This window comes from Cyprinodon variegatus, unplaced genomic scaffold, assembly GCF_000732505.1.
Source record: "Cyprinodon variegatus isolate N-32 unplaced genomic scaffold, C_variegatus-1.0 Scaffold922, whole genome shotgun sequence".
Classification (NCBI taxonomy): domain Eukaryota; kingdom Metazoa; phylum Chordata; class Actinopteri; order Cyprinodontiformes; family Cyprinodontidae; genus Cyprinodon; species Cyprinodon variegatus.
The window spans coordinates 310,165-317,017 of record NW_015151375.1 but is presented as its reverse complement, the minus strand read 5'-3'; the positions used below and the strand labels follow the sequence as shown (position 1 = coordinate 317,017).

Here is a 6,853-nt window from a genome sequence, read left to right as displayed (position 1 = left end):
ATGAACGGTTTTCTATGTTTGCAGCCAAACTAGCAGCAGTAGTGGAATTTGGAGATGCAATCTACTTCTTAAATCTATCTTTGCTCTCTTCTCTCCCTCCCTCCTAACTTGGTGATCAGCTTTATTTTTAGCAGCCTTCCCTGGAAATGCTGTTTCGAAATTTTCCTTTTTATTTTTGAAAACCTCTCATTACATTAATGCAGTCAATCCTTCCTCATTGATAATGAAAGCAAATGATTCGCTCCATTCTTCTCTGAATCCTCTGATCTCATCAGCTATCTTAATTCTTTCCCTTTGGGATCCATGGAGACACACCTGCAGCTCTGTTAGCCTGGCGCCGCGCCGCGCTGGTTGCTAATTATGATCTCTATGACTATGACACAAATTGTTGTTTAAATTATTTATCATACAAACGTTTACAGCATTGGAAAACATTAGTCATTTTTCTTTGACCTCCTGTTCTGATTTTCATACTTTTTTGAAGAAGTTCCAGGGAGCTGCAAGGGGGAGGCTAAAGAGCAGCGGGTTGCCGACCCCCGCCCCAGATTATAACACAGGGACCCAGAGCAGCAGTCTGCAGGAGGGGGGCTTGAACCCAGACTCTCTGGGGGCCACGCCCTAACCACTAGGCTGCCACTGCCCCTGATGGAGGCTGTAGGCTAATATCTGACCCCAACACTCTGGTGATGTGAATCTATGAATAGTGTAGCCCCGATGCCATTGGCTGTGCTGTATCGGCCGATACCATCTGTTTGAAATTGATGCGTGCATATAAATGAAGAACTGCAGACTAATTGGATGTAAAATAATCACCATCATGGCTTCATGTCCAGCTGCTGCCTTCCTTTGTGAAGCAGGAAAAAGACAATTTATTGCCTACCTGGAATGGGCGACAATAGCTGAATAAACCTTTGGCTCTCAAAATGGTATCGGTGCCCTCTTGGTTGGTACTCGCCGATACCGATACCACCATCTAGTGCTGGATCGCGGCCCCGCCCGATACTGGTATCGGTATCTGTGCAACACTATCTATGACCCAAAATTAAAGCCAAATAACTTTTATGGCCTAGAAAAACAAGACTTGCTACCTTTTTGTCAACTTTGAGGTTTTCTCTATTTTATTTTATTTTTATCTTAAAAAATAATGTTTTTTTTTTTTGTCTCTTAGCTCATATGACTGAGCGACGCTACACCAATGTCAAATCCTTACACCAGCGAGCCAGATCATACAGACTGCTTTTTACCTAAATTTACTCATTTTTAAATGAGGAAAAATATGATTTAATTTGATTTTCCATTTTAAGGAAGTCATTAGATTTATTGTTGGTCACTCAGGGACTCAGTGAGTTAGCAGAGAGCAGCTGCCCAACAAATGTTCAGTTAATACGTGGAATACCAAAAAAACATCGATTTCCACAGATTAATCAGCATAAAAAGTTGATTTGGGGGCGAGTCGTCCTTTAACAAGGAAGATATCATCAGTAATGTCAGGCCATTACAGCAGCCCTTTAGGTAAAAAAGAAAAAACCTACACGTCTCCCTCAAGCTGAGCAAAGAGAGCATAAATCAGAGCGGGAACTCTGGAGCAGCTGCAGATATCTGCAGCTCAGGTATTAATCATTTCAAAGTAACTTCTATCTATGTAGAGGAACAGCAAATACCCAGAAGAACGTTTCCCAAACCTCCCAGCCTCCTGCTACAGTACTCAGACTTATCGCTATGGAAACAGTCAAGAGAAGCGATCCTGTCGTCAGCAGGACGATTAAACCAGAGAGCAGATCTATAGTTGCTCATCAGTGCTGCTAACTGCCTCCAAGCGCACCGCATGCCGGGCATGACCCCTCCTCCTCCGTCCAGCTTCTATTGGATAACGAGCCCTCAGCTTTGGTTCAGATGTCATCCACAGCTCTGCCTGAAGTCTAAAGGAAAACACTGAATATCTTCAGATTCAGTATCAGATGGTTGGTCATAATGTTAGAAATCAATCCACTGGACTTTGTTTCTAAGTCTGAAGACGTTTCTCTTCCATCCAGGAAGATTTTTCAATCCAAAATGTCAGAAATAGCGTTTAGTTCCAGGTTTTATCCAGCAGCCCAACAAAGCCTGGTTTTAGTTTAGAAAACATGCAAATAGAAACGGATGAACGGGTCCCCCCCTTTGGAATGGGGGTCGTTTGGCTTCTTTGTTAGCCTGCAATGCCCCATACCTGTCTATGTCTCTGAAAGGGGGGTCGTTAGAGGGAATAGTTGGCCTGGCTGAATAGGTGAGGTCTTCTGTTCTCCTGTAAAGAAAAACCAACCTGTTTAAGGTTGGTTTTTCTTTCACCGATGATCTTTATCCAGAATGAACATTCTGGTCCTCCAAAGAATGTCCTTTGTCCATCAGGTGTAGATGTACTGCAGAGTCTTGTCCAGAGGAGGGCGCTCTTCTGTGTTGGGCCATGCATCTGTGGAGAGGTTGTTTGGTTTCTCCCATATAAAGATCAGAGCATTCCTCGCTGCATTGACCTGCAGACACTCTGCTCAGATTAGGTCTTTAGGATGAACTAGTCTCTGTTTCAGGGTCTGATTGGTTTGAAATGTTGTGGGATTTTATGTTTGGAAATAATCCTCTCGAGTTTTTCAGAGATTCCAGCAAAATATGGGATGGAGATTTTTTTTGCATTTAATCTTCTCACCATCATGTTCTGCTTTGTGTCTTTTGAACACTGGAAAAACAATCTAGAAACAAGTAAAAATGTCTTAAATTAGGTGTATTTACCTTTAATTTGAGTAGGTAAATGAGATGATTTGCCAATGGAATGAGTATTTTTAATCTTTAAGTAAGATATTTGGATAAAATGCACTTGAAATAAGACAATGCAATTGTGCTTTCTTATTTTGAATGTAAATTGTCTTGTTCTATTGGCAAAATGTCTCTTTTACTTTCTCAATTCAAGAACAAATGCACTTATTTTAAGAAAAAAATGACTTATCTAGATTTAGATTTTTTCCAGTGAATTTCCTTGCTGATTTGACAAACGGCCAGTTTGGGTATCTGTAGGTTTGGAGATCATCTTTGATGAGTTTCTGTTCTTTGGATAAAACCTGGAACTAAACGCTATTTCTGACATTTTGAATTGAAAAACCTTCCTGGATGGAAGAGAAACGTCTTCAAACCTGGAAACAAAGTCCAGAGGATTGATTTTGAGCTTTTTTTGGACTGACTCTGACCTGGATGACTGGGAATCTTCACCCCATGTTGGTCATAATGTTGCGACTGATTATTTAATTTTTACAGAAACATCCTTTAGAATAAATAGAGAATTTTATTCCATTTTCACTATAATTGGATTCGTTTGCAGTAAAATCCTGTTTTTCCTGCCTCCTTCCAGCTGCCCTCTGACCTGCTGACCTGAGCAGAAGACTTGGATGATCTACGCTTCATACCTTCAGTTTTCTTCAGACTTTCTGGTTTTATTATCTTTCATTCATCCTCCAGATTAAAGCTTCTCATTTTCCACAAATCTTAATTATTTAGAATATTTTTTGTTTCCTTTTTGTTATGTAGAGTTGTGTTTGTGTAGGATCGCTGTGAGGAGCGATAAATATGCCGATGAATCACTAGCAGCAATGAGTCAGTGTGTTCTGGTATTTATAGCTTGTTTTATCATTTCAGTGGCTGGATTACAGGATTCAATCCTTTTAGTTTCATGTAGTTTAGTCAAATCATGGTGCAGCACAGTAAGTCCACTTGTGACCTTAAATGGACATTTGTGCAGGAAGTGAGATGAGGAATAGAAAGAGGAGTTGTAGATAGCTCTGATGTGTGCCTACCTTGCCCTGTCTGCTTGCTCTAGATCTGTGCACGGGGTGGAAGCTCTGCGTTGGGTTTGCATCCTGACTGCCTTTCCTTCTCTTTAAACCCCATTTAAAGCCATAGCTGATCGCTGCAGGCGGAGGACCGTGCCCCACGCACTGCCTCTGAATTAGAGTGAAATGTTTGAAACTTCCAAAAGTCAGCAGAGGCGATTCTGTTTGACTTTATTTTTTGTAATAACTTGAATATTTCCTTTGATGACAAGTTTCTACCTTTGAGAAATAATGAAGCTGGTGTCGTTTCTAGGTTTGCTGTCTCTGATGCAGCGTCCTTTCAGTACCGCTGCGTTGGAGGCAGGAAAAACCAACTAGTGTTTTTTATACCTGACAGAAGTCGTTTTAAATGGAGTTTAAATGAACGTCTGTGTGCTGCTGACCGGCTGCCGACGTTACGCTCCCGCCAAGCTGAGACGGACCGCCTGTTCTGTGTAGTCCTGTGCTGAAATGTTACTGTATGCAGACTCAACCAATGATGTATTTCCAATAAAAGAAAATACCTGCTGCCTGCAAGCTTCCTTCCTTCCTTTCTTATTTCTATGCATTCTATTTCCACACAGAGAAAAGAAGCCAGGTTAGAAAATACTGATGTTTGCTTTCACTTCACTTTATCCAACAACAAAATGTAATGACTAAAAGATAACGTTTCTCAGTTTTTTATCTGCTTATTGAGATGAGCAAATAAAGCCAAATATCATCAATGAAGGGCACGGTGGTGGCTGATGCATGCTGATGGGTTTTCCTCTCTGTCTTTAACAGAGGAGTCAAAAGTATTCAGCTTTATTCCTCCAGTATTAATCCTACTGCTTAAAATGCTTTTATAGAAATTAGAGGATCAACTTCAGCTTTTCACTCCAGTAAAAGTGTAAAATTTTTAAAACTACTTAAAGTATAAAAGTAAAAGTAATGCAGGAAAAACTGTTAATGCCAGAAGCTTTACTGCTCTACTCTATTAAAGGAACATTTTCTACAATTCTGGATGATAATTCCTTAAACTTTATATTCATAGTTTTATAACTAATGTCAACAATGTAACATTTAACTTTGCATCATCTGGAAAAACTATTTCTTTTGGTTTGTAGTGAGCAACAGGTTGGGGCAGCACCGAGTCCAACCACAAAGAAAATAACTGTCTGGATGAAACTAATCGTTTTGATGGTTTTTATTTTTTCAAACCAACAGGCCATAAAGAAAACGAGCTTAAATGAAAGAAAACTAACAAGTTTATTTTTAAAACCTAACGAGTATAAAGTAAAAAAGAAAGTAGTCTAAAAAATTATTACTGCAGTAAAGTATAGATAGCACACATTTCTACTTAGTCCAAGCAAAAGGAATGAATTGTCTTAAAGAAACTAATTATTTTGATGGGTTTTTATTTTTTAAATCAAAAGGTCATAATGAAAATGAGACAAAACTAACGATTCTATTTTTAAAATGTTAGTAGAAAGTAAAAAGTTGTCTAAAAAATAATAAGTGCGGTAAAGTATAGATAGCAGATATTTCTACTCGAGGAAAGTAAAGTACTTTGTTACTTGGCGCCTCTGGTCGTTGGTAAGAGTATTTGTTGCACTTTTAAATCCAGAATGAAACTGTTTTCTTTTTCAAAAGTACATCTGAAAAATAGAAAATAATCTGAAAAAGTTCTGCATTTTAAATCCCTCATTTCCATGGAGTCAGCTCCTCCAGAGTCACTACACTGGAAAAACCATCCAGAAATAAGTAAACATTTCTTAAATTAAGTGCATTTACTCTTGATTTGAGTAGGTTAATGAGATAGTTTGCCAAACTATCTCTTAAAATAAGATAATTAGATAATATGCACGTGAAATAAAACAATGCAAATGTGTTTACTTATTTTAAGTGTAAATTGTCTTGCCCGATTCTTAAAATGTCTCTTTTCTCCTCAATTCAAGAACAAATGCACTTATTTTAAGAAAAAATGACTGATCTAGATTTAGATTTTTTCATTGTAAGCAAAATGAAAGCAACCCCAGTGTGACTAATGAGTGTTAACCCTTCCCTCAACTAAATACAACATCACTAACATCCTCCCTGGATTAAGGAGGAAAAAACTGGAGATCCAGGTCCCAGAGTGAGGAGGAAGAGGAGCGAGGAAGCTCTGGATCCATGTTGCTTCAAGTCCAGAGAGACGATCAGAGCCTCACATCTTCTGCTGGTTCTGGACTCTGGACCGGCCCCCCACCACTAAAGGTCCCTGAAGCTGCTGCAGGAAAACATGGCAGAACTGGAACCGATTGGTCAGAAACCTGGACGCTGTTCAGAATCTGTGGAGTATCGTCCAGAAGAACAGAGACGCCAGAACCAGCAACGCTGATGAGCCAAAGGAGGTCAGCTGAACTGCTGATCCATGCCACGCCGCTCTCATGGCCTAATTCATGGAAAACATCTGATCGTCTGCTGACTGGACCAGAGAGTCTCAGCAATGTTTTATTTAACACATTCACAACAAATATTATTTTAAAGTTAATTCAGTGCAAACATCACAGAATATCACAGAAAGAACAGTTTCAAAATATTATTTATTTCATTATCTGTAGGATAGATGAGATGAAGAACTGACATCAGCTTCAGGCTGAGCTGCATCAAGGTCACATGACCAAACAGGAACCACATGAATCCACAGTTCAGTGGATTGTTTCCTAAATGTTTTGGAATAACTACGACCTGGATGACTGAGAATCTTCAGCAGCAAAAAAATAAAAAATAAAGTCTTTTTATCCAAATCTGAAGAGAAGATTGTTAGTTCTTTATTTCCTCTGGTTTGAATGATTGTAGTTCTGTTTTTACTTGTTTTATCTGCAGTTGGTCCAACAGGAAGCTGGTTTCATCCTCACTATTGGCTTCCTGACAAAACTAGAATCACTTTTGAAATTTCAGTCTTGACTTTTTGTGCTTATAATAGACGTGGCCTCCAGGGTTAGGGTCCATTATATATATATATATATATATATATATATATATATATATATATATATATA

At 38.9% G+C, this 6,853-nt stretch overlaps 1 protein-coding gene across 1 annotated transcript in view; it reads left to right on the top strand.

Moving 5' to 3' along the window:
* The window catches only part of LOC107099949 (peptidyl-prolyl cis-trans isomerase FKBP1A-like), a gene marked incomplete at its 5' end in the record, with an annotated part of 7,667 nt that extends 4,226 nt beyond the window's left edge, over positions 1-3,441 (top strand). Inside the window, one exon of the mRNA XM_015398280.1 lies at positions 3,374-3,441. The remainder of the gene's footprint in view (positions 1-3,373) is intronic.
* Between the last annotated feature and the right edge of the window lie 3,412 nt (positions 3,442-6,853).